Here is a 27,030-nt window from a genome sequence, read left to right on the forward strand (position 1 = left end):
GGGAGCTTATAGTTCAGTGGGGAGTAGAGATATTGAGACAGTGCCAGGTGTGATGCATACTTTGAACAAGAAAATAGAGGGAGCGTGGGAGCCTCTAACGCGATCAGATGGAGGAGTTCTAGTCAAACATCATGGGGAAAATGGCCTTTAATTTGAAGGCTGCATTTGGGGATTGGAGGCAGCATATAAAGCAGAGGAAGGTTCCAGGGAGTGGGGATGGTGTGTTCCAGCCTCAAAGGATGCATGTAGCCCCTTTGAGAGTTGAAAAAAGTTCAGTTGGTGGCAGTGGGGAGAGGAAGGGAGGGAGGGTGGGTGGGATCGAGGCTGTGTGTAAGGATTTGGACTTTATCCAAAAGGAACTGGGAAACTGTTGAAGAAAGCTGTATTATGTGAATACTATGGATACTGGGATATTAGTTCTCTACGGCTGCTGTAATAAATTGCCACACACTTGGTGGATTTAACAACACAGTTCTAGAGGTTACAAGTCCAAATTGGGTCTCACTGGACTAAAATCAAGGTGTTGGTGCGCTGTGTTCCTTCAGCTCTAAGGAAGAATCCTTTTTCTTGCCGTTTTCAGCTTTTAGAGGCTGCCTGCATTCCTTAGCTTGTGTGCCCCTTTCACTAGGATGTGGACATTTTTGGGGGCCATGTTTCTTCCGACCACAGATATAAAGCCTGGAGGTGACACGATCTGATTGGTCTACACTCTATGAGGACAGGAACCACGGCTCTTTTGCTCACCACTGTATACGCTCTGCTTGATCGGCACTGTGCCTGGCACATAATAAATAATTTGCAGATTATTTGCTGAATCAATGAGGAAAAAGATATTTAATAACTTCTAGCTGCAGAGAGAAGAGTGGGTTGAATTGGGGCAAGAGTGGATGCAGAGAGTCCAGTTAGAAAGTTATTGTTGAAAAAGGATCAAAGTTGCCAGGACAAGGTGGTATCAGTGATTGGATTTGAGAGGCATTTAGAAGACAGTCAACAAGACTTGGAGGTCCATTACATATGAGGCTGGGTGATGCTTAGATGTTTAGCTTGGGCATGGAGGAAGGTGCTAGTGCCCTTAACCAACACAGGGAATCTGGAGGACAAGCAGGATCACATGAGCTGATAACCACAGATTGGTATAGACGGAGTTTGACTACCTGAGGTTGAGATAACTGTGTCCATCCCTAACAGGCAGAGGCATATATGAGTCTGTGGCTTAGGAGAGAGGTGGAAGCTGGAGTTTAAGATCCGGAAGTCATCCCAGCATCTCAGTAGTTGTTCGTGGAAGTCACGGACTTAGATGTTGTCACGTAGAGGAAAATGGTAGATGGGGAAGGGAAGAGAGCCCAGACTAAGTCCCGAAACACCGTTTCACAAAATCTGTTTCTCATTCCAATATCACTGCTCTATGTGGTTGACACTCAGTCTCAGGAAAGGGTCATTGTTTGTGTTAAGTGTTTCCCCTCTTGCGCTGTTTTTTCTTCTTTTAAATTAATTAATTAATTAATTTTAACGTCTTTATTGGAGTATAATTGCTTTACAATGGTGTATTAGTTTCTGCTTTATAACAAAGTGAATCACCTATATATATATCCCCATATCTCCTCCATCTTGCGTCTCCCTACTACCCTCCCTATCCCACCCCTCTAGGTGGTCACAAAGCACCAAGCTGATCTCCCTGTGCTATGTGGCTGCTTCCCACTAGTTATCGGTTTTACATTTGGTAGTGTATATATGTCCATGCCACTCTCTCACTTCGTCCCAGCTTCCCTTTCCCCTTCCCCGTGTCCTCAAGTCCATTCTCTAGTAGGTCTGCATCTTTATTCCCGTCCTGCCCCTAGGTTCTTCAGAACCTTTTTAGATTCCATATATATGTGTTAGCATATGGTATTTGTTTTTCTCTTTCTGACTTACTTCACTCTGTATGACAGACTCTAGGTCCATCCACCTCACTACAAATAACTCAATTTCGTTTCTTTTTATGGCTGAGTAATATTCCATTGTATATATGTGCCACATCTTCTTTATCCATTCATCTGTCATTGGACACTTAGGTTGCTTCCATGTCCTGGTTATTGTAAATAGAGCTGCAATGAACATTGTGGTACATGACTCTGTTTGAATTATGGTTTTCTCAGGGTATATGCCCAGTAGTGGGATTGCTGGGTTGTATGGTAGTTCTAATTTTACTTTTTTAAGGAACCTCCATACTGTTCTCCATAGTGGCTGTATCAATTTACATTCCCACCAACAGTGCAAGAGGGTTCCCTTTTCTCCACACCCTCTCCAGCATTTATTGTTTCTAGATTTTTAATGATGGCCATTCTGACTGGTGTGAGGTGATACGTCATTGTAGTTTTGATTTGCATTTCTCTAATGATTAGTGATGTTGAGCATCCTTTCATGTGTTTGTTGGCAATCTGTATATTTGCTTTGGAGAAATGTCTATTTAGGTCTTCTGCCCATTTTGGATTGGGTTGTTTGTTTTTTTGATATTGAGCTGCATGAGCTGCTTGTAAATTTTGGAGATTAATCCTATGTAAGTTGCTTCATTTGCAAATATTTTCTCCCATTCTGAGGGTTGTCTTTTTGTCTTGTTTATGGTTTCCTTTGCTGTGTAAAATCTTTGAAGTTTCATTAGGTCCCATTTGTTTATTTTTGTTTTTATTTCCATTTCTCTAAGAGGTGAGTCAAAAAGGATCTTGCTGTGATTTATGTCATAGAATGTTCTGCCTATGTTTTCCTCTAAGAGTTTTATAGTGTCTGGCCTTACATTTAGGTCTTTAATCCATTTTGAGTTTATTTTTGTGTATGGTGTTAGGGAGTGTTCTAATCTTATTCTTTTACATGTAGCTCTCCAGTTTTCCCAGCACCACTTATTGAAGAGGCCGTCTTTTCTCCGTTGTATATTCTTGCCTCCTTTATCAAAAATAAGATGACCATATGTGCGTGAGTTTATCTCTGGGCTTTCTATCCTGTTCCATTGATCTATATTTCTGTATTTGTGCCAGTACCATACTGTCTTGATTACTGTAGCTTTGTAGTATATTCTGAAGTCAGGGAGCCTGATTCCTCCAGCTCTGTTTTTTCTTGGGCTGTTTTTATGAATATTTCTTATTAGGATGAACCCTGGGGTGTTGGCATGGAATATGGAAATCACATATTTTTAGAAAACCCACTTAGTGATTGCTTGCACTGAAGTCCTTTGTAAGAGATTTGGAATTTGGGTCTAGTTATGTGTGTACTTATAAACTTTGAATGGAGGGTATGGTAGATGCCTCAAAAAGCAGTAATGTCTAAACAGGTATTCTCAGGGTTGGAGGACTATATCCATCCTCACTTTCTTTCCTTGTTTACCTGCTTACTATGAATGATTGGACTTAGCTGGAAACCAGGGTCTGCATATCCTGAGAACCCAGGTCAGGAAAGACTATTGGCCCTTAAAGTAACAGTTTTGAAGGATGGAAAGGGCCAGGAAATTACCGGAATCCCATGACTTTACCCTGGGAAACTGGTTGAAGACCAGTTACCAAATCTAAATGGAAAAAAAAAGATGGGATGTTCAGGGAACTTGCACTGAAGAGTATAGTTTGGAGTGGGCAACCTTAGAATATCTGTTCCTGGAGTTTTAAAGATTGAGAGAGGCTCAGGATACATCAAGTTTTTTGAGACCCTAAGTGAAAAAACAAAACAAAACAAAACAAAAACAACAACAACAAGGGGAAGAAAGGCCGAAACAGCATTGCAAATATTCCAGAATACCTAACTTTACATTTTAACAAACAAGTTCTTTATAACCCAAACACAAAGCCCACAATGCTGTATGTTTGTGTTAGGCACAAGATATTTATAAGTTTTATAAAAACTAATTCACTGTGTACCACAGGGGGGTAGCCTGATAACGCAACATGAGATCAAAGTTGTGTGATGAATGTCATCATCTTTCAACCTTGTGTGTCATCTCTATATGTCATATATGTATCTTGAAAGTCCAAATTTGAGACCCTGTGGTTGTGAGGCCAAGGTCAAATGGCCCTTTGGTGATAGGGCTTTGTACATCTTATCCATTATTTAAAACCCAACTAAAATGTTCTTCCCGTCTCTTCAACGTTAATCAGGAGTCAATAAATGACAGGGAATGAGCTATACTAGGCACTGGAGACACAGAGATGGATGGGATACAGCCTACTGCTGGAAGAGCTAACACGGCTGAGGACGCAGCCATAGCAGCAGCTAAAGCCAGTGCTGAGGGATCTTCCTCACTCCTGCCATCTTTCCTTGAGTCTGAAGACTTGAAGATGATCTCATCTCCTCTGGCTCCTCTTGCATTTAAATTCTCTACGACTTTTTGAACAAACCCTATACATATTGTATTGCTATGAAAATTGATTGCACTTTGTTATAAATATTTACATATTATAAATTGTAAATCAACTATACTTCAATTTTAAAAAACTGCTTATAATTTACATTTAATTGCTTATAATATTGTGTCTTCACTGCAGTTGGGTGTGGTAACCAGAGTAAGTTCAGGACAACAGGACCCAAAGAGAGCCGTTCCTTCAACTTCTGGGTTGTGCCCTTCAACAGAAGCTTCTAGTTAGCTGTGATAGCTATTATTATCTCTACTTCTAGCACTCTGGGAGAAAAACTTTCACCTCTCCCTGACTCAGGCTGAGAGTCTGTATATACATTATCAAATCACTTATCTCACTCTTGTAAGAAGCTTCTTTATCTGCCAGGCTCACTCAGGAGCTCATTGAGCCCTTAGTCATATTTTCCTCTCTAGCACTGAGTAGCAGTCGGTGTTCCTGCCACATTAGATGTTTGCTAAACAAAATAAGGAATTAAAGAACACCTTGTACTACATCAGGTTTCCCATGTGGATTATGGTCAACTTACAAAATGATGCAAGGATCCCAGAAAGCACTAAAATAGTTCATAGCAATTGATTGTATTTCAACAATTACACTCCACTCCCCTTATCCCACCCGCCCTATACACATTAGCAAATGCACCCGTGACTTCATGTTTCCATAAAAGGCCCAAATATGTAGCCAACATTGGCAACTTTTATTTTCAGTAAATATTTTTTAGTGCTTTACTGCATGATTTGGCCAGTGGTTGATTGCCAGTTTCAGAGAATTTGGTAGCTGCTTTATAGGAAGGCAGATCATCTATGTTCCTTTAAATAAAGCTGGTTGCTTTGTGACTGGAGGAGGGACCTTGCCTTGTGGAACTGTCAGGACAGTGAATTCACATTTTGGAGCATCTCTGGTTAACGTGACATCATTGAGCCACGCTAGACACTGCCAGTGGCCATCAGTGCCATCATCTGATTTCTGAACAACTCTGATTTCCCCTGACTTGGGAACCCCAGGCTAGTTTCACTTGGGCTCTGAAAAACTGTCTCAGAATATCCTCCATCAATTGCTATTTGTATGGTGGGACATAAACAGCAAGGCAGGGTGGAAAAAACAAACAACTTTATTGTACTTAAGTGTTACGGGAGCAGCGGTCACTAGTCGGGGGGGAAATACATTTTATTTTCCTTTCCTCATGTGCTTTTCTATAAACAGCAAAACATGCTGAATGAATTTTTCAAACAAACTTGTAAAATCAGAAAATACAACGACCTTTAACAGTGGGTAGCATGAATTATCCGGGGCCACAAAGAAGTTTTTAACTCTTGAAACACGTTGGCAACGTTACAAATGAGGTTCTTTTTCCCCTTTCAGACCGTTAAAAATAGCTTTTATAAACTCTTAACTCCCTCTGATGGGGAGCTCACCATTAATCACCTTTATGACATCTTATATTTAGGCCATGGATAAATCCATGGGTCCTAATCAACCACTTTCCTGAGGAAATTGGCCAAATCCCCACTGGAGGGGGAGATGAATCACAACAGCCATGCTATTCAGACAAATCTCTTTTCAAGTGCCCTTAAAGCTTTTTTTCATACACCAGCGAAGAGAGCCACACAGGAAACAATAATAGTTTAATCTTTTGAAAAATTTCCTTCCTGCATTGCAGCGCTTTCAGACAGGTAGTCAGAGCCAGCCAAAGAAAATTAGCAGCCGCCCCTGCCAAGAGCAGGCTGCTACTTGAGCCTCTGAGCTCCCCGGCCCCTTCCTCCTCTTCACACCCCCAACCCCTGTCGTCTCCAGGGCTGCAGCCTGAAAGGGAGTCTTCTTCTGCCCAGGGGTGGCCCTCACTGACATTGGAAGAGCCCTTGGTGACTCAGCGTGTGTCTAGGCGTTTTTAAAGCCTCTCCGCCCTTCTCCTCCCAGAGTTTTCCCTAGATTCTGGTTGGGAGGACACGTGTCATCTGGAGAAGCACATTGGGTTCTCAGGAAAATGCAATTTTTCACAAGATGGAGGGAGTCGTGGTAAATGTGCGTCTGCCTTTTGCTCATGGAATTTTCCCAAATCTGAGCGAGTTCTGAGACTTGTGGGTTGGAAAAGACTTAGTTTCTGTAAGTCAACTTCCTTCACCCTCTGCCACCAGTATGGGACATGAACCTTTAATTACGTCCAACAATTCATTGCAGGCTTTGCTCGGGCTGTCGTAGACACTTTTCCGTAGGGATTTGGTCACAGCGCTTATGAAAGTCTTAAGTTGTTCTTCTAATCAGCAAGTTCACTGAACTGTGGACAAAAAGAGCACCCCCCCTCCCCCATTGACCCCCATAGGCCATTGACCTCTGGCTCAGGTTCTGTTGACCCACTGGCTGTCAGTGCCACCCCCCACCCCCTTGCTTCCCCTTACCCCACCATCTAAGTCTCCTGGCTCTCAATTTTGGTTTCTCACCCGACAGTCTCTTTGTCTTTTCCCTCAGCTTGGCAATTTCATGAACGACTTTCAGGGCCCGGACAAAATTAATTGCATTTCTATCTCTCGTGTATTTCCACCTCCCATGTTTGTGACTTGTATAAAGAAAAATAATCTCTCTTTATGTAGACTATGACATTGACTAATCTCTCAAATGAGGAGAGAGGGAGCAAAAGGATTCATTGGCCAAGTTTCCGACTGTCACAAAAGAAAGTGAACCAAATTAGTTATTATAAAAATAGTCCCTCAATGCCACCCATGGTGTCTAGGAATTCTCTGGATCCGTTCTCATGCATTTTCAGGACCAACAGAAGGTCCATGAAATTGGGGTTTTCATCTCCCTTTCCTCCATTATCATGGATAACTGAAAATAAGCTTTGTCATATTTTCCTTAGAAAAGTGTCTTAGCCACTCAGGAACATTTTCTCAGCAGTCCAAGTCAGAAAATCAGCAATCCATATCCACATAGTAGCTGAGAAGAGGCCCATGGTTCATGTTGTTGTAAAGGATTATCAACAACCAAGTGGTACCTTAAGATGTTCATCATAGTGTTATTTATAATAACAATACATTATGAAGACTTATATTTCCAGCAATAAGCCAATGTTATTATCAACCACATAACAGACATGTAACTGTGAAAAGTCGTGTTTTCAAAGTACACTAAATCAATGGGAATATGCTTACACTATCTAAAGGGAAAAAGGTAGAATATACTGTTTATACTATTTAATTCCAATTTAGAAAAAAGATCATTTCTGGTTAATGGAATTATGAGTGGTTTTAATTTCATTTTTACAACTTTTCATAATTTCTAAAATGTTTTTAATGCAGAAACATTGTTTTATACGGATATACAGAATTAGATACTATGTCTAATTGGCTTTGCTTGTTTTGTTTTATTTGGGAAGTTTCCTCCTCTCTGAATTTTTATTTGAAAGCTCTTAGAAGAAGAAAGGGTAAAGGGTAGGAAGAAAGAGGAGGGAAGAATGATTATTTCTGTATTTTGTCTTGAAAATTTTTGTGCTATATATTTTCAGTGAACACTGTAGTGTTTCTTAAACACTGTATTTTCCCTGGAGTTTTGACACCAGCAGAGGATAAAGACATTGAGATACCAACTTGTTAGGAAAAAATTATGCTGACTCACATGTTCTAAAGAGACATTGGATTTATGATGCTACATTAAAGATGTCTTTGAGTAGTGGCATTACTGTATACATGATCTCTGAAACAATAAAATTTGGCAAAGTCAAGATCTTTGAGAGGTATTTTTGAGGCAACATTAAGTTTTATCTTCTGGGCCCATGAAAGTTATGAATGTCTAGAATCTGATGTTTGATAAGAAATATCCCTACTATACATAATTAAAAAGGGATATCTAAAGAGACTGACAGATGAAATAAAATATTCAGAATAAATAGGACATCACTGAATAGCAAGGAGGGGGCTTGTCAACCATGGACAAGCACCTCTGTCTTCTTACCACTGCTCTTCCTGGATGCCTGTGACTGTAGTCAGCTAAGCCCCGATTTGCCTGACATAAATTCATGAAAGTTTTGTGACATAACAAAGAAGGTGTGGTGGGGACCAGAGTGAGAGCCCAGTCTAAGCACTCAGAAACAATGCTATGCCCAGGTCAAGCCCGTGTCAGTATCCTAGGGCTTTGCTTATTTCAGGCCAAAGTTCAGGTGAGTCAGAGAAAGTTCTCGAGCCTCTGGCCATCACCGGACACTGCTTCTTTTGTTTAGTTGTTGAGGGAGACCCTGGCCCAGAAGACTCAGGATTGATTGCTCTTGAAAGCACAAGGAATCACAATGTGATTTCCTGACCCCAGAAGATGTGTGTGATTGTAGGTTCTCTGTGTGGGGCAAGGTGAAGGAGGAAGTGAAGCATGCCATGCTGGATAGGTGGGGAGGGACCAAAATTCTTCTCTCTTCTTTGCTCCAATCTAACCCAGGCTTCTGTGACCTTTCTGACAACATGCCAAGTGTTCACCAAGGGGCTCATTTTTCTCCTGGTCACACAGGAGACCACATTCCATGCCTCTTCATTCTCCACCGGCTAGACCTGGTCCAAGGAGGACTCCGAGGACCAGAGGATGGTGGAATCGCCAGGAGAAAGGGGCCAGGGTCTCTGAGTCACCTTGTGGAAGGCTGCTGCTAACTGCCTGATCAGACTGTGATCAGACGAGTGGGACATAAACCTTTATTAGATTAAGCTGCTGAGATTTAGGATTGTTTGCTATAGTGGTTAGACTGTCTGACCAATACAAGGTGGTTGCCAAATCTGACTTTCCAATGGCCAGGATGCCCTCCTTGTTCTGTGCCTCAACTTCCTCATCTTTAAAATGGGAAACTCATAGTACTTACATCATAAGGATGTGGCAAAGTACAGAACTGTGCCTCATCCTCAGTGAAATGTCACCACTACCGTGACTAGTACTACTACTATGGCAAGTACTATCAATACTATTACCTGAAGTAAGTGGTTGTTTATTTCAAGAAGGACTACCATTATGGAAGCACCCTAAATGTCCATTGACAGATGGATGGATAAAGAAGATGCAGTATGTGTATAATGGAATATTACTCAGGCATAAAAAAGAATGAAATAATGCTATTTGCAGCAACATGGATGGACCTAGAGATTATCATACTGAGTGAAGTAAGTCAGACAGAGAAAGACAAATGTCATATGATATCACTTATATGTGGAATCTAAAATAAGATACAGATGAACTTATTTATAAAACAGAAATAGACTCACAGACATAGAAAACAAACATATGGTTACCAAGGGGGAAAGCAGAGGGGAAGGATGAATTGAGAATTTGGGCTTAGCAGATACACACTACTATATATAAAATAGACAAACAACAAGGACCTACTGTATAGCATAGGGAACTATATTCAATATCTTGTAATAACCTATAATGGAAAAGAATCTGAAAAGGAATATATATGTATATATTTCTCTATCTATCTACCTATCTATCTATCTATCTAGCATCATCTATCTCTAACTGAATCACTCTGCTGTACACCTGAAACATTGTAAATCAACTATACTTCAAAAAAAAAAAAATAAGATTAAAAGAGAAAAGAAAGGCTACCACGGATCTCATGCTTCTTGAGAGGGGAAAATAGGTTTCTTGATGCAAACCCATGTGAAGTACTAGCCAAACTAACAAAACAAACCTTAGATTAAGTCACTCAGGGATTATGCACATGGAACTGATACATTACCTCTTGTTATGGAACTGGATGCCACCTAATGATTCACAACGGGTTTCGAGGGGAGAGATCATTTTGGGTTATGAGAAAATTGTTGAAGAGTTCATGGAGAAGCAATTAGTTATTTAATCTTTCTAGTTTATTTGGAAGTGGTGATCTCAATACACAATGAGCTTGGCCTTAGAAACTTAATTGCGGCCATAGAGGAAATTTGGCTTTTCAGTAGAGGTTTGCTTTGTGAAACTCAGGTGATGGGATTTTATTATTTATTTATTTACTTAACATCTTTATTGGAGTATAATTGCTTTACAATGGTGTGTTAATTTCTGCTTTATAACAAAGTGAATCATCTATACATATACGTATATCCCCATATCTCCTCCCTCTTGCGTCTCCCCCCCACCCTCCCCTATAGGGAGGGATGGGATTTTGAACAAAGACAGTGTGACATCATAGTGACATCCTAACCAATCGATTAGGATCATTAGAACTGTTTCTACTGGCTAGCAGGTAAAGACTGATGTCTGAGTGCTAGGAGAGGGTAGTTGAGAAGTCTAGTGTTGTCATTACGAATGTAGGCTATGGACTCACACCACTAGGGTTCAAATTTGGCAATTTACCAGCTGTGTTACCCTGGGCAGGTTATGTAGTCTCTCTGGGCTTTTGTTTCTTCACTTGTAAATTGGAAATAAGTATAATACCTCTCCTATAGGATTATGAGGAATAAATGAGTTAATACATTTTAAAAGCTTAGAATAGGATGATACTAATTATAATTATTATTATTATTATTATCATTATAAAACATTGTTTAGTACCTTCGTCTGGAACATAGCCATCTATTTCAAAGGTGTTAAAAGTTTTACAACACTGAACTTCAATGAACCGCATTTGCCTGATTCAGTGGATATTTCATCAGTGGAAGGAAAGTCTTCAGTGCCAAGATGATGCTGTGCACCATTTGCACCAAGATGCTCATTCTGATACTTTTTGTTTGTAGATACTTTTGCACCAACCCGAATCCTTTTGAAGGCTATTAACTGATGAGGAGGACTGGAGAGAATAGAATGAGCCTGGTGGGCAGAAGCACATTTAAAGTGTTGATGCGTCTCTGAAGATGGAAAGAAGTTGTCATCTTCCCATCTTGAAGAGAAGTATTTTCTAGGAAATTAATTTCTTAATTCTTCTTTGCTTTTGTCTCTCCATTCTCCAAGTCGTCTTTAAAACATAATTTCAAACCATAAGATATACATATATTTATATATATACATTTAAAGTTTCTGTTTGGAAATAATTTCAAACTTCCAGGAAAACTGCAACAAGAATATTTTCAAAGAACAACAAATATTCTTTACCTAGATTCACCTGTTGTGAACATTTTACTCCATTTGCTTTCTCATTTGTACTCTCTTTCTATACGTATACATATACGCAGACACACAAAGTATTTTTTCTGAACATTTGTAAGTAAGTTACATATATCGTGACTTGTCATCCTTAAATACTTCAGTGTATATTTCTTAAGAACAAGGATAATTATTCTCTTCCATAACCACAGACCACTTATCAACTTCAGTAAATTTAACATCAGTATCATACATTTATTTAATATGCCATCCATATTCCAATTTTATCCAAATAATATATCCTTTATAATGTTTTTTTCCTTCAATACAGCAACTAGTCCAAGGTTGCATTTAGGTGTGTGCCTGTTTAGTTTCCACAAGTATGTTTTAAATAAGACTGAACAGTTTTAAGCACTAAAAGGTTAGCCTTACTTTATTGCTCTTGAAAACAGAAGCAAACCACAGAAAGGAACCCTTGGCTGACCATCTTACTACCTCTGTTGGAGTTCTGACCTTTTAAATGGTCAAAAGGCAGCAAGGTTCCACGAAGCCCGTTCTGAATCCACACAAATCTACGTGAGAAGGGCATTCTTCTTCCATCTTCCCATGTGAAGTGTAGCTATTAATTACACTAAGTGACAAAGCTTCTCCTTGTTGCTTGATGGACACAAGGATGAATCTTTGTTACTGACTGCAAATAATAGTCTGATGGTGATCAAGAGTCAGGCCAGGAAAACGTGCTCCAAGCCACACAATGGGCATATGGCACCTTCTTCTGCATCAACCCAAGGGGCTGCGGGGAAACAGAGAGGGTATTATTTGGTCAAGTTCCTCCTATAAAAATACAACCTCCATCCTTTTTGCTTGTTCAGTTCTGGCACTGGAACAACCTGTCTCTTTACATTAGTTCAGTTCTGTAGAGAAATGGTCATTTAGAAGGAAATACTTGGAAAATCCAGGCATGAATCCATTTTTAAAGTCACAACTGAATGATTGCTTTCTTATTATGCTCCATGGGGCTGGAAAAATCATTCCTTTTTGTACATATTTTTCTTTTTTGCTTTGTATTTTTATTCTGCTGAAAACACACATATGTGCCAGAAATGAAAACATTTTCAAAGGGCAAGTTTCAAGGACTCCTAAAAATAGGACCTGTTGCCAAATATACATTTCCCGAATATGTAAATGACTGCGAAGGAGCGCAATGAAAAGCATATGCTATTCAAATTTTCTTTAGAAAAACAAGAGCTAGAAGACTTGACTTTTAGCCCTGAAACTCTTTAAACTAGTGGTTTCCATTTAAGTTTTATCCTGAGTCTTCAGACATCATTCTTTCCATATTTGACATTTTTTAATCAAAACTGAAAAAAAGCTACTAAGAAGAATTTTATTCTCCAAATGGGCAAATATTATTTCATTACACCAGTCTGTGGCTTGACATGAAGTTTACAAGTAATTACCGGGGCTAAAAAAGGTAGAAAACACTCAGAACATCTGGGTCACCAGTGATTGCTTCCTAGACCCAAGGATGAATCAATGAGTTGGACAGTAAATGCAAATTTATTGAGGTAAGGAGCCTTTAATTTCTTGCCTTCTGTGGTCTGCAATCAGGAATAACCTCAAACTCTTTCTGGAAAAAAAAAAAAGGCAGAGCTTAAATACATTAATTAAAATCAAAGATGTCAATGGTGAGCGGGATTTGCTTAGGGTTCTGTGCTTGCTATACTTAAAGCCGTGCCTTGTAATTTAGAAGAATTATTATTTGTTATAAAAAAAATCTCACTGGTGAGTTACTATCTCAAATGCCTTGTTATTTTCTGAAAACTTTTTTTTATCAACAACGAATCAACATATAATTATTATATGTCGTCTTGTCAAAGATCCACAAACCTGAGTTGCCGTGTCCTTCCTGGGAAGGCTCTCATGGGGCTGGCATACCTCTGAGTTCTCTGGAGCTTTTCTCTCCTTCCTTCGGGGCTGTGGAGATAGTACTGGTCCACAAAATACAACTGAAGGTCTAGACCTTTTACCCTTGGAATTATCTTGCTTTCTCAGCTCTGGTTAAAATTTGCCTTCCATATCTTAATATTTCCATGATAGAGCATGGAAAAAGAAACTTAGAAAAGGTTTCACCTTTGCTGTTAAAAAGTTATGACCTTTGCTCACATTTGCCAGAGAAAGTGGCTTATAGCACCATTTAACATGAATTATTAACTCCCAGATTAATAATTTATTAGAAACCTAATGGCCCTCGGTAGTGCCAGATCACACTATTGAAAGAAAAATGAAGAAAACAACATAGCTCTAATTATAACAGTTTGTTGGCCGTACTTGGAATAAGTAATGGCCTTTAGACTTTCTAAAGGATTTTTTAAAAAACCCCTCTAATACCACCTGGCTGCAAAGTCAGACAAATTAACTAATAATTCCTAAAATGACTGGCGTAGATGTGGATTTTTTTTTTAATCTCTTTAACAAATACGCATATATAGCTTCCTTTGTGTCAACTTCTATTTGAAGCACTTGCACATACTAATTCATTTAATCCTTCTAACAACATCTGCATTGGACCCTGTTACTATTATCCACATGTGCCTGGAGCTGTGCCCAGAGTCACAGTGAAGCCGAATCCCGCTTCTGTACCCTGACACCTAAATAAATCTCAGAGACAGAGTTTTGGGTGAAGTAGAAAAGAATAGCTTTATTGCTTCGTCAGGCAAAGGGGGCCGCAGCGGGCTTACGCCCTCAAAACTGTGTTTCCCGACCTGGAGGGAGTCGTGAGGAGTATTATAGTAATTGTGCAAAGAGGGCGTGATCAGCTCATTGATATTCTTCTGATTGGTTGGTGGTGAGGTAATTGGGAGTCAGCACCATCAACCATCTGGTTCCAGCCGGTCTGGGGTCTACGTGCTTGTGGGCAGCATACCATTAACTTTTTCCACCTGATGGGGGTTTCAGTATCTGCAAAACGACTCAAAGATATTGTGTGTATCCCATGATGGGGAACCAGGACTCAGCCCTAAGGCTGCACTATATTTTGTTTCTTTGAACTGTTCCTCCCTTGTCTCACATCCCCTCCCTTCCCTGATTAGCAACTGCTTGAACCTGCCGGTTGGAACTCAGGGAAGGTCATGGAGGCTGAATGAAGCCTATTTCCTGTAATCAAGAAATGGTGGACACAGAAAGGCTTTTGTGCCCAGGAGCCCCACAGGGTCCTGCTCGGTATCAACAGATACGTGAAAACTGGGTGTATTCATTTGTATATAGGGCTACTGTGACAAAGAACCACAGCTGAGCGGCTGAAACAACAGAAGTGGATTGTCTCACAACTCTGGAGGCCAGAATTTCAAGATCAAGTCAGTTGGTTCCTTCTGAGGCTGTGAGGGAGAGTCTGATCCAGGCCTCTCTCTGAGTGTCTGGTGGTTTGCTGGCCATCTTTGGTGTTCCTGGGCTTGTGGAATCATCACCCAGATCTCTGCCTTCATCTTCACCAGGCGTTTTCCCTGTATGTATGTCTGTGTGTCCACATTTCTCCTTGATACTAGTCATATTGTGTTGAGGCCCACCCTAGCGACCTCATTTTAACTTGTTTACCTCTGTAAAGACCCGATCTCCAAATTAGGTGACATTCTGAGGTGCTGGGGGCTTAGGACTGCAACCTAGGAATTCTGGGAGGCAGGGAGTGGGCACAATTCAACTCATGACACTGGTAAAGCTGGGACCCAAACCCAGGCAATCTGGTATGGGTCTAAGCACTTAATACCATGCTAAACTGCCTCCCATTTTTTTTTTTTTTCTTTTGGTCTGTTTGAATACAAAAGCTCATAAAGGCAAGTTCAATTTAGAGCATCTTATTGATTGCATTCAAAAATTGTCCTTCGCATGGTGGCTCTTGTGGGCAATGTCTTCTTGAGCTCAGGCTGGGATCTGGTTAATTTAGGGGATCAGACTTGTTTATAGCTCTAGTCCCTTTAAATTCTCTTCAAGCTCCAAGCCCACTGTGTTTTGAAATCTAAGAAGCTCTTTCTCCTCATTCTGTTTGACTCTGGAGTACATGTTTTCTTAAATCCACATTTTAAAGGCATTTTAAGAGGGAGAAGCCTAATTACTTCCTTTTTTCCTTCCAAATTCCTGTTCTTGGAGCCATGATTAGATAATAGAGCACCTCTCTACCTTGCAAATCTATGTGACCTCATCATATCCTGAAATAGAGAGAAACCAAAAGGCCCACAACTTCTGATTCTTTGGCCTTTCGACTTGACAAGGAAGCAAAGCTTGAAATCCCCTGCTCCTTAACGGAGGAGAGAAAAGAAAAAAGGGGGAGAAAAAAGAGAACCAGGAAACGTTAAAGAGCAGAGAAAATGATTTTGCAAATAGAAATAAAAATAGGTTTGGGATTTAGGAAATTGTGCTTTGTTTCATCAAATACCCCTTTTCAAAGGAGAAAAGGGAGAGGTCGTACATGGCTATTCTCTGATGAAACCCTTCTTATCACTTCATTCCCCTCACCACCTAGCTCACTCTGACAGCCATCTGTGAAATTCATGGTCAAGATCAGATTCCCAAGAACATATGGTACATTTGGCTCCCTACCTCAACATTTTTAGGATTTTCTCCTTTCTTTCTTTTTGTTTCTTGTGAGTGCAGACTTACTAGCATTTTAGTGCAGTTTCTGTGTCAGACCACTTGTTTTTCTTCTCTTTTGAAACAAAGGCTGTGATAAAATCATGCAGGAGGGTGCCTGGTAGATGACAGGAATTCATTCCTGTTTTGCTTGAATAAATTGTCCACCCCTGTTAGAGTGTTTACCAATTTGCTCTGTTCTGAAGGAGTCATTTCTAAATTGACTCTAAAGAGGACAAGAGGCACAGAGAAGTCATTTCAGAGGGTGGAATGAGTTCAGAGAGAAGAGAAGCAAAGGTCAGGGCTTTGTGCTCCTGCCGTGTTTTTAAAAGAGGGACATCAGACTTGTTTAGGATTTTTCTGATTCAGGCATTGAAATGACTGGCCTAGAAGTTTGATCAGGCTCCTGCTTCCATCGCTCTTTCAGGAGCTTTTATTCTTTGGGAGCCCCAACAAATGTCAGTTCATACAGAAACTAGCAGACTGGTAGAAAAGGGCCATCGTCCTTTGCTTTTCCCTGTATCCATGTTCACTGTAATATGACTTTGAAACTCTCCCATCAAGGGGTAGAGTCAGAGTCAGTTTCCTTACCTTCGAATCTGGGCTGCCCTGTGACTTGCTTTAACAAATAGAACACAGCAGAAGTGAGGTGTGACATTTCGAAGCTTAGCACAAGAGCTCATCCATGGCTGTTCTTTCTTTGATCCTTGTCCAGATTCCCTGTGAATAAGACCAGAGTAGTCTGTTGGAGGATGAACAACCACATGGAACCAAGGTAGGATGTTTCAGCAGAGACCATCCCAAACTAGCCAGTCCCTGGCTGTCTCGGCAGCTAAGCACACATGCATGATGAGCGCAGGCAAAATCAGAGGAGCCATCCAACTGAGCCCAGCCTAAACTGTTAACCTAAGGAATCATGAGCTAAATAAATGGCTGTTGTTTTAAGTCGCTAAGTAAATTTAATCAAATTTTATGGTTTTTTGTTCACTTTTGTTGCCCATAACCCTTTGAGAGTCTCAATGAATATTTATGTATACAGAAAACCTAGCATTGTTGGTATCACTTCTTCTACTCATGGCAGAGCGATCATTGCTAGTGGAGACCATCATAAGTCTGTCCTTGATGTCACATTTGGGCTTCCTTCTTTGTAGTGAGAGATACAAGATGCAATATTTTTGTCCTTTACTTTGGATGGGATGTCCCAGACCCCTAATATTTTACTGATATAGCAAGTCCTGAATCTTCATAGGGTTTATCTCTCACCCCCTGGAGCACATGTGTCTTACTAAGGCCTCCAGTGTACTAGGTACTTCTTGTCCATCTGGCCAGACTAGAATTATGCAATAGATGTGATGTTCTGTGGGATGCCCAGATGTCCAGATCTCTTCAGACTGCATTACGACAGAGGGCAGAAGAGCTAACATAGGCCTTGGGCAAAACGGTAAAGGCATATTTTTGTTCTTTCAATTTGAATGCAAACAGTTTCTGATTTTCTTTTCTGATAGAGTTAAAGAGGAACACCTTCACTTCATCAAATCCATGGCTACATAGCATGTACCTGAGACCTATTAATCTCCCCAACAAAGACACCACGTCTGGTGTGACAGCAGCACCTGGGGCTCCTACTTAGTTGAGTTTGAGTAGTCTGCTGTCATCCTCCAGGATCTATCTGGTTCCTTCAGGGGTCAGACTGATGAATTAAGAGGAGACGGGAAGGGGGCCACTACCTCTGTATCCTTTAGATCACTGAGGGTGAAAATAATTTCTACTCTCCTCCCCTGGTATGTGTTATATATTTTTTGATTTAATATTATATTTGGGCAGGGTGGGAGGTGGCAGTTTCAGAAGTTTCCACTTGGCTTTCCCCACTATGATCATTCTTATCCCATAGGTCAAGAACTCAATGTAAGTTGGTTGCTCTGACTACCAATATGTCTATCCCAATTGTACTTTTGAAGATGAGGTAAATCATTGCCAGGTGGGTCTGTAGAACTGGTGGATACCCTCTCGGTTGCATGTTGGTCAGATGCCATTATTCCTGGGCCCCATATGCTCGCATTTTCACAGAAGAGTCATGATAATGCTTCAGTTCTCCAGCTATCAGTGTAAGCTGAGACCTTGTGTGCAATATTCCTAGACATATTTGAGTGTTTCTCTTGCCCAGTGTACAGTTACCTGAGTAAATGGCTGAGGTCCCTTTGGGTCAAGACTGGGGGCATCATAACCATGTTCATTTGCCATATGTTACAGGGTCTGTCCTGGGGGCTCCATCTTCTCTTTAATCAATGAGTTATTGTCTGAAAACTGGCTCAGGTCTGGAAACTATGAAAAGGACCATGACCCTTAATGGGGGCAACTCCCTTTAGTCTCCTTGTCATGCATCCTTGGTTCTTTTACAGGCACAAGGTGAGCAGCGCCCTTGCCAGCTGCTCGTCTCTTTTGCCCTAGGGATGCCTTGCTAGTCATTACAATACCTGCATCCACCTGGCTTTTGATGGTTAAACATGGTTATGCTCTGCTTCCTAGTCTCTCCTGTTTAGGGTCTTATCATCCCCATTGGTCTGGTTAGACTATTTCTCTAGCAGCCTCTCCTGTTATCAACCCTGGCCTAAAGAAGAGGAACTACTCTGAACTTCCCAAGTGCTGCTAGTGACCCATCACCAGCTCATCCTGTTGTTTTGTAAGTGGCCTATCATCTAGGCTTTCCCATTGAACATGGGTTTTCTGGTGGGTTTCCTGGTCTTCCATGATCTGTCCTCTCCAGCCTGCTCACCCAGAGGAGCCGTTTGATCCCAGGAATTCTGGCATTTGAACTCAGTAAGTTGGTCATTACTTTTTCCATGCTTTGAGGTGCCATCTTAGTAGCTAGTTTGCACAGCCTCCTGGGGTCCTTGCTAAAGAAGCTTAAACTCTAAGCAAGGCCGGTCTGCTCTGCCAAGGTCAGGGTCCTGGTTGAGAAGGAGTGAGACCTTCACGTCTGGATGCAGGACAGAGACTAGGAAGAGGAAAAGGAAGCATCCAGGGTGCAGTTTAAGGAGGTATGCACTCTTAGGTCCATGAAAGTGCAGGGAGTGAGTGGCTTCTGAAATTTTGCACCTTTTTGATCTCTCGAAAGTCTTGAATCTCCAGATTCCCCTGCACCCCCTGAGTCTACAGAAGTAGCCTATCCCTCCTATGAAGAGCTAGCACTTCCCTTATGCTTGGAGGCAGTGCAGAGACCTCGCCCCTGCAAGATAACCTGAGCCCCCTCCCCTCCTGATCCCTAGGTCTATAAATAGGTTTCATCCTGGCACACCCCAGCTGGGGATGTGCTAAACCAGATAATTGAGGAAAATAGCTGCAAGACTTAGGCAGCATGGACCAGCAAGACCCGGGGAATATACATGGGTCTGGTTCTGAGGGTTCTGGGTCGTGGAGCCTGGAATATAAGGTTGGATAAGGGAGAGTTTAAAGATTTGGGAGTACTCTCCCAAGATCAAACTCCCTGGCAAGGATTCCAGGATATTGTGCAAACTTGCTAAGAAGGACACCTGGGCAGCGCATCACTGTTCCACCGCTTCCTGTGCCAGATCTCTCCCAAAAATTGATTGGCAAATGGACTGGGATGAGGATCTATGGAACAAGGAATCTGATTCCTAGAATTTGGAGAATGCAAAGTGTATAATTAAGACTTTCAATCTGATATTGTTACCCCATCCCTGGTGCTTGCTCTACTCACTAATATGAATGACTTGTTTACTGGCCCTACAAACAGATGATATCCTTACAGTGTTGTCTGTATTTACTTTCTCATTTCTTGACTCTTCCTTCACATATTATTGCACTGGGCTCTGACATTGCCCTTATTCAGGTCCTCTTTCTGTTCAAAAAGCCAGTGGACACTTTTCAGTCCCTACTGAAATGAAAACCCTATTTTTGTAACAACTGTCATTGGAATTTCTCATAGGAAGGAATTTGCCTTTGCTTGGTATAGTTGGCAGAATTATGCCCTCCCCCTGCCATAGATATCCACATCTGAATCCCAGAACCTGTGAATATGTCATATTACATGGCAAAAGGGAATGAAGATCATAGTTGGAATTAAGGTTACTAATCAGCTGATCATGAGCTGAGGAGATAATCCTGGATTATCTGAGTGGACCCAATGTGATCACATGGGAAGAAGGAGGTCAGAGTCAAAGAGAGTGATTGGGAGATGCTGTACTGCTGTCTTTGAAAATGGAAGAAGGGGCCACAAGCCAAGGATTGCAGGCAGTCACTGGAGCTGGAGAAGGCAAGGAAACAGATTCTCTCCTAGAGCCTCCAGAATGAAGGCAGCCCTGTTGACAACATGACTTTAGCCCGGTGAGATCCATTTCAGACTTCTGGCTTCCAGAATTATAAGATAGTAAATTTGTGTTGTTTTAAGTCACTGAGTTTGTGGTAACCTGTTATAGCAGCCATAGGAAACTATGACTTTGAGACACAGTTTGGCGCAGAGGATGAGGAAGAATGGTGAATGTGTGCAGGCCAGAAGAAGAAGCCTTCATCTGGGGAGAAGGAGAGAGGAGCAAAGGCGAGGAGGATGGCTCCAGCCAGATGAAAGGCTGGACCCACTGACTAGTTCAGTCTTGGTCTTCATTGCCATCCTGATGATATCCATCTCTGGTGAACACTCTCTCTTTCTACTCACTCCTTTTCTCCTTGGCTTCCTGTCATGCCACACCTGCAGGAGGAGACATCATATCAGAACTTGGCCAAGTTCATCATTCCCTGGTAAATCCAGGGGTCTTCTTGGACCTTCCCTAGTCTAACTAGAATGACCCAGCTCTGTGTGCCCAAAGACCCCTCTGCCACTGCATTTGTATTGGATTTCCTCCTGTCTCTGACTTCCACACCCTGCTATGGGCTCCTTGAGATGGGTTTTCATCATTTAGACTTCCAGCTTTTACCGCAGTGCCTGCACATGGCAGATGCTGAGGAATTCTTTGTCAAATGAATAAACTGATGAAGGGATGGATGGATGGAATCTGAATTCAACCATAAAAAGGGCTGATAAAGGATTTGGGTCCAGGTCTTAAGGTTGATAGGTGGGCAGTTGGCGTTCACAGGTGCCATGATCAGGGCCCATTATGAGGGAGCCTTTTCTGAAACCAGCATCTGTCCCCATAGGCTTGTTCCTATGGTTCAAGGTGTCAACTTGGAGCACAGCTTCCAACTGAGTGAGGGGACTTCTGCTGGCAACTCTAGACCTTCTGTGGTGCAGAGATGGGGCTGGGGTGGGAAACTGTGCTGTATATAGGAGAGGGAAAAGAAATCCAGTGTGGTTGCTGGTCACCTTTTACCAAAAACCAATTTCTCTTTGGAATCTGAGGCAACTTATTTGAGCTATGTTAGAGGTTGAATTGAGTACCCTAAAATTCATATATTAAGTCCTAACCTTTAAGACCTCAGAATGTGACATTGTTTGGAGATTGAGTCTTTACAGAGGTCATCAATGTTAAAATGACATCATTTGTGTGGGCCCTAATCCAGTATGACTGGTGTCCTGATTAAAAGGGGAAATTTGGACATAGCAACAGACAGTGACAGAGGGAAGATACATAGCTATGAAGACATAGGAGACGATGACCATCTACAAGCCAAGAGGGGAAGCCTGAAGCAGATCCTTCCCTCCAGGCCCTCAGAAGGACCCCACCTTCTGACCCCTTGATTTTAGACTTCTCGCCTACAGAACTGTGAGACAATACATTTTTGTTGTTTTAACTACTCAGGCTGTGTGGTACGTTGTTATGGCAGCTGTAGCAAACTAATATAAGCCAGATAGCCAAACATATGTATTCACTTCCAGAAACTTGTGCTCATTCCTAGAAATGCTGAGGGTCTCAATCACAAATCCTAAATGAGAAAGTGGGTCCTCTTGTCCCCTTTCTGTTTATGATTGAGGTTAAGAATCAAAGATCTCACCATTGTTGGTTGTGCTTATAGCACCAGGGCCAAGAGGAAACCATGAAAATACAGCAGCCCCACCGGGGTGGGAGGTGGAAGGTCAGGGAAGAGCGACCTATTACACTGTCGACTTTCGGAGAAGAGGAACTAAATGTTCATAATCTTATTTTCTCCAAAGACAGGTAATGATTATAGGGCCCCAACTTCTAGAAAATAAGATGCCCCTGTGAATGACTACAAAGATAAACAAAGTTAAAGAACAGGTTATAAATGGCGCCGATGCTTGGACCATGACTCTGACACAGGTTGTGTCTCTAACTAGATTCCCCCAGCTCTGCCCTCCCCCACTTGTATGACTTCCTCATATTCCCAGCATCGCTCAGCCTCAACAGCTCTGAAAGGCAGAACCTAGGAAAGGAAATGAAGAGGTTTTCTTCTCTTTGTTTCTGAACCATTTTGGAAAGACATCTTAATGAAAGGAAGTTTACAAAATGCATTCTTACAAGTGATGATGTTCCCCTCCCTTCTGTGAAATGATTTCATTTACTTAATAGAGACTTTTTTTTTTTTTTTTTAATGCCTGATGCTGACCTGACCTAGGGAGCTTGACCTGACGGTGACTTACAGTGCTGCCATCTCACTGTGACCCTTATTTAGGGAGAGTCATTCTGTTCAAAGTGTCGAAAGGGAAGTTCATTTCCATTCATGAAAACTCCCAATTCATCTCCTTTGGTAAATGCACTGGGGATGAATAACACTGTCTTAATGAAGGCTATAGATGGGTAATTGTGCTGGGAAAAACCAAATTGTAAATGCAAGATGTTAGGAGGCTAGATATGTCTTCACAGAAGGTGTCTTATGTCTCCTGGGTACAATTGTGGGGACCATGGGATGGGGCAGAAGGAAAGATGAGGGTGAGTCAAAGTGTACGCAATTGGGAAAGAGAGGCAGCTCTGATCGATTTGTAGGGGACGAAGATCATAGGCCGGGTGCCCCCAGGTTCTAGACGGGATAAATCACACTGCAGAGCAATGGCGTTAAGAGAAGTCAAGTTACAACAAATAGTAATGGTGGCCAGACGGGAAGGGAGCAAGCAGCCAGTGCCAGGAGCCATAGCTCACGTTTCCAAAGCACTGGTTTAAACTCACCTGTGCAGGTGATGATGTGAAGAGATCTGATAAAAGGGGAGTTTCCACTCCTAGCCCCTAAGAACAGGGAAGCCAGTTTATCTTTACATGTTTAGAATGATAAAGTACATATTTCTGAGTGATGTGACATTTGGGAAGGGACAAGAAGTGAGGGTGGACACAGATTTTCTGCCTCACCCACCAGATGGGTGGCTCCATACAGGAGTCAGTCTGTGCTTACTGGTTATAAGACGAGCTATTGTCAGTGAGACCAACTGGAATTCTCCCTGACAGACAGGAAGGGCTAACAACTCGTGGAAAGTGCTCAACTGGAACTCTAGAGGTCAACCTGTTTCTCTGGATTGTTTATCCATTCACCATAGTGTCTTGGAAAAGTCACCGAACCTCTCTGTGTTTCACTTTACTTATTCACAGTAAATGAAACAATATTCACTCCACTTATCTCCCAGCATAAATATGAATATAAAACCTTGAAATAGTCTAAGGTGATTTTAAAACATTGTTTTAGAGTTATAGAGGGAAGGAAGAAAGGAAGGAGGAAAAGAGGGAGCTACAGAAGGAAAAGGAAAGAAGGAAGGGGAAGGGTGTTTTAACCCATTCAGGCTGCTATAACAAAAATGCTTTAAACTGAGGGGCTTATAAACAACAAAGATTTATTTGTCATAGTTCTGGAGGCTGGGAAGTCTAAAAAAAAGGTGCCAACAGACTTAGTGTCTGGTGAGGCCCATTTCCTAGACTGCTGTCTTTTCTCTGCAGCCACACATGGTGGAAAGGGCAGGGATCTCTCTGGGGTTCTTTTATAAGGGCACTAATCCCATTCATGAGGGCTCCACCCTCATGACCCAATAACCTCCCAAAGTCTCCACCTCCTAATACCATCATTTTGGGGGTTAGAATTTCAACATATGAATTTGGGGGAACATAAACATTCAGATAATAGCAAAGGAGAAGAAAAGAAGGCAGGAAAGGGAGGAAAGGAGGGGGAAATGTAGGAAGGAAGGGAAGGAGGAAAGGAAGAAAGAAGAGAAGGAAAGTGGAGAGGGAGAGAAGGAGGAAGGAAGGAAAATAGTCACTTGAATCTCATCTTTGCTCTGTGTTGAGATTTCTGAATTAATTCAGTGAAAGTTGGGTGCTCTGGGGGAGTACAAATAGAAGCTCTCAAAAATCTGTTTCTTGAATACTTAAGTTACAAAAATGTTGAGTAGCACAGTCACCAAATTTATATCTCATGTGAAAAACCTGAAATCCCAATCTCTGGAAGCTTAATCACTTTATGTGTCTTAACCTCCTTTGTTGTTGTAGTTGTTGTTGCTGTTGGCTGCAGCCATCCTTAAACAATCAGGATTCTCTTTAAAGCTTCAGGACTGTGAACATAAATCATACCAATGCTTTCTTAGGTCAGTCTCCCAAGGCAGTAGATATAAAAGCAAAAATAAACAAATGGGACTTAATCAAATGTACAAGCCTTTGTACAGCAAAGGAAACCATAAACAAAACAAAAAGACAGCGTGCAGACTGGGAGAAAATATTTGCAAATGATGTGACTGACAAGGGCTTAATTTCCAAAATATACAAACAGCTCACACAACTCAATAACAAACAAACAAACACACACAAAAAACAAACACCAAACAACCCAATCTAAAAATGGGCAGAAGACCTAAATAGACATTTCTCCAGAGAAGACATACAGATGGCCAAACAGGCACATGAAAAGATGCTCAACATTGATAATTATTAGAGAAATGCAGATCAAAACTACAATGAGGTACCACCTCACACCGATCAGAATGGCCATTATTAAAAAGTCTACAAATAGCAGGAGAGGGTGTGGAGAAAAGAGAACCCTCCTACACAGTTGATGGGAATGTAAATTGGTGCAGCCACTATGGAAAACAGTATGGAGATTCCTAAAAAAACTAAACACAGAGTTGCCATATGATCCTGCAATCCCACTCCTGGGATATATCTGGAGAAAACTCTAATTCAAAAAGATACATACACCCCAATGTTCATAGCAGCACTATTTGCGATAGCCAAGACATGGAAACAACCTAAATGCCCACTGACAGATGAACTGACAGAAGATGTAGTACATATATATAATGACATATTACCCAGCCATAAAAAAGAATGAAATAATGCCATTTGCAGCAACATGGATGGACCTAGAGATTATCATACTAAGTAAATCAGAAAGAGAAAGACAAATACCATATGATATCACTTATATGTGGAATCTAAAATATGACACAAATGAATTTATCTACGAAACAGACTTATAGACATAGAGAACACACATGTGGTTGCCAAGGGGGAGGGATGTATTGGGAGTTTGGGATTAGCAGGTACAAACTATTATATATGGAATGGATAAACAACAAGGTCCCACTGTATAGCACAGGGGACTATATGCACTATCCTGTGATAAATGATAATGGAAAAGAATATGAAAACGAATGTTTATATATATATATGTGTGTGTGTGTGTGTGAATCACTTTGCAGTACAGCAGAAATTAATAGAACATTGTAAATCAACAATACTTGAATAAAATAAATTTTAAAAAACTGCAGAACTGTGCAATATACTTTAACCATGGAGTCCTAACCACAAAACCCATCACAAAGCGTGGCAGAGCAGATGAGCAGCAAGAGGATATCTTTGAAAGACTAAGATGAACATTAAATTAATCAACCAATACTCTGGGGGGAAATGTCCACTAATTTCAAATATTTCATCTCTGGAAAATCAATTATTATTATGTTTATTGATGTTGTATTTGTCACTATTTTCAGCCATTTCCCCTGATGACATGGGCTAAAATAAGAACATTGTTATAAAAGAGATTAGACATGTTCGATTCTGTTCCTAGACTTTCCACCTTTCAGCTACCTGGGGTTTGGGAGAGAAATCAACTGCCATAGGGCAAAGGCTGAGCTTGCTTTTCTTTGTTCCTTTCTATGGTGATCATTTTTGCCTCTATGAGATTTTAAATATTTAGTTAAACACCAGCTAATGCTTTTTACTCACTGGGCAGGATTTTGGAGACATGTGTGTATAAAGTGACCACTCCCTTTTCAGTCCAATAGGTTTGGGGATAGGAATTTGTTTCCTTCCCTTCCAAAGATTCTGAGGGCCTCTCCCTCAATCTGGGGTTGAGTTCCTCAATGACAGTCTCACAGAAAGAGGCTTCCTGCTGATGTACTTGATCCCCAAATGGCCCTGACTCACCTGTGAGTTATCGCCAGCCTGTGCCCATCATTCCAAACATAAGGATTCATTCCCTAGCGAATGGCTCTTGTCCTTCCAGGAGCACTTGGTGATTTGAAGATCTCATAGCAGTGAGCAAGACAGGTTTGTCAGCAAATTAACAAAATGCCGATCATTCTCCCATTTGGTTGCATATATATTTGCATATACAAATATGCAAAAATACAGTTGTATATATGGCTTATATAGAGCAATAGAAGAATGATTCTAGAATCACAGTCCATGTTCCGTCATGTTCCATTAACTGGGAGAAATTGGTAGTGAAATTATATATATGTATATCTCCTAATATATGCCAGGCAAAGAATTCTGGGAAATCATGCAAAGAATTCTGGGAAAATACAAAGATGAATTGGATCAAACTCTGTCTTCAATGATCAATGAGAACACAGTCTAGTGAGGACGTTATATGGTTAAATTTTAGGTTTATATGTATAGATATGTTAATGTACCCCAAATCAAAATACAATGAGGACAATTTCTAAGTGAAGCCCTCAGATAACAAATGTATTTATAAACCCTATATTAGCTTTGGGTATTTAATAATAATATCAGCTTGCTGTAACACATTTCAATAACATGGAAGCTTATAAAGTAAGAATAAAAGCTCCCTTCCTCCTGCAATCTCACTCCCCAGTGGTGTC

The 27,030-nt window shown here is 41.1% G+C and overlaps 1 protein-coding gene and 1 long non-coding RNA gene across 46 annotated transcripts in view; one reads left to right on the forward strand and one right to left on the reverse strand.

Annotated features, from left to right (window-relative positions):
• Positions 1-27,030, forward strand: part of SETD4 (SET domain containing 4) — a 472,148-nt gene that overhangs the window by 317,180 nt on the left and 127,938 nt on the right. For 35 of the 45 annotated variants that reach the window (XR_014245464.1, XR_014245465.1, XR_014245488.1 and 32 more), the window contains one exon: positions 14,682-18,717. The exons of 4 other annotated variants lie outside the window; for them this stretch is intronic. The gene's annotated coding sequence lies outside the window, so the exon portion shown is untranslated. The remainder of the gene's footprint in view (positions 1-14,681; positions 18,718-27,030) is intronic. 6 more of the 45 variants (XR_014245508.1, XR_014245473.1, XR_014245510.1 and 3 more) reach the window with 4 other exon arrangements.
• Positions 1,505-14,689, reverse strand: LOC309630195. The gene is made up of 2 exons (XR_014245521.1): positions 13,305-14,689; positions 1,505-12,207 (listed from the first exon to the last, which is right to left on the reverse strand). It is a non-coding gene; the product is annotated as an uncharacterized lncRNA (long non-coding RNA).

This window comes from Balaenoptera borealis (genome assembly GCF_965194805.1).
Source record: "Balaenoptera borealis genome assembly, chromosome: 5".
Classification (NCBI taxonomy): Eukaryota; Metazoa; Chordata; class Mammalia; order Artiodactyla; family Balaenopteridae; genus Balaenoptera; species Balaenoptera borealis.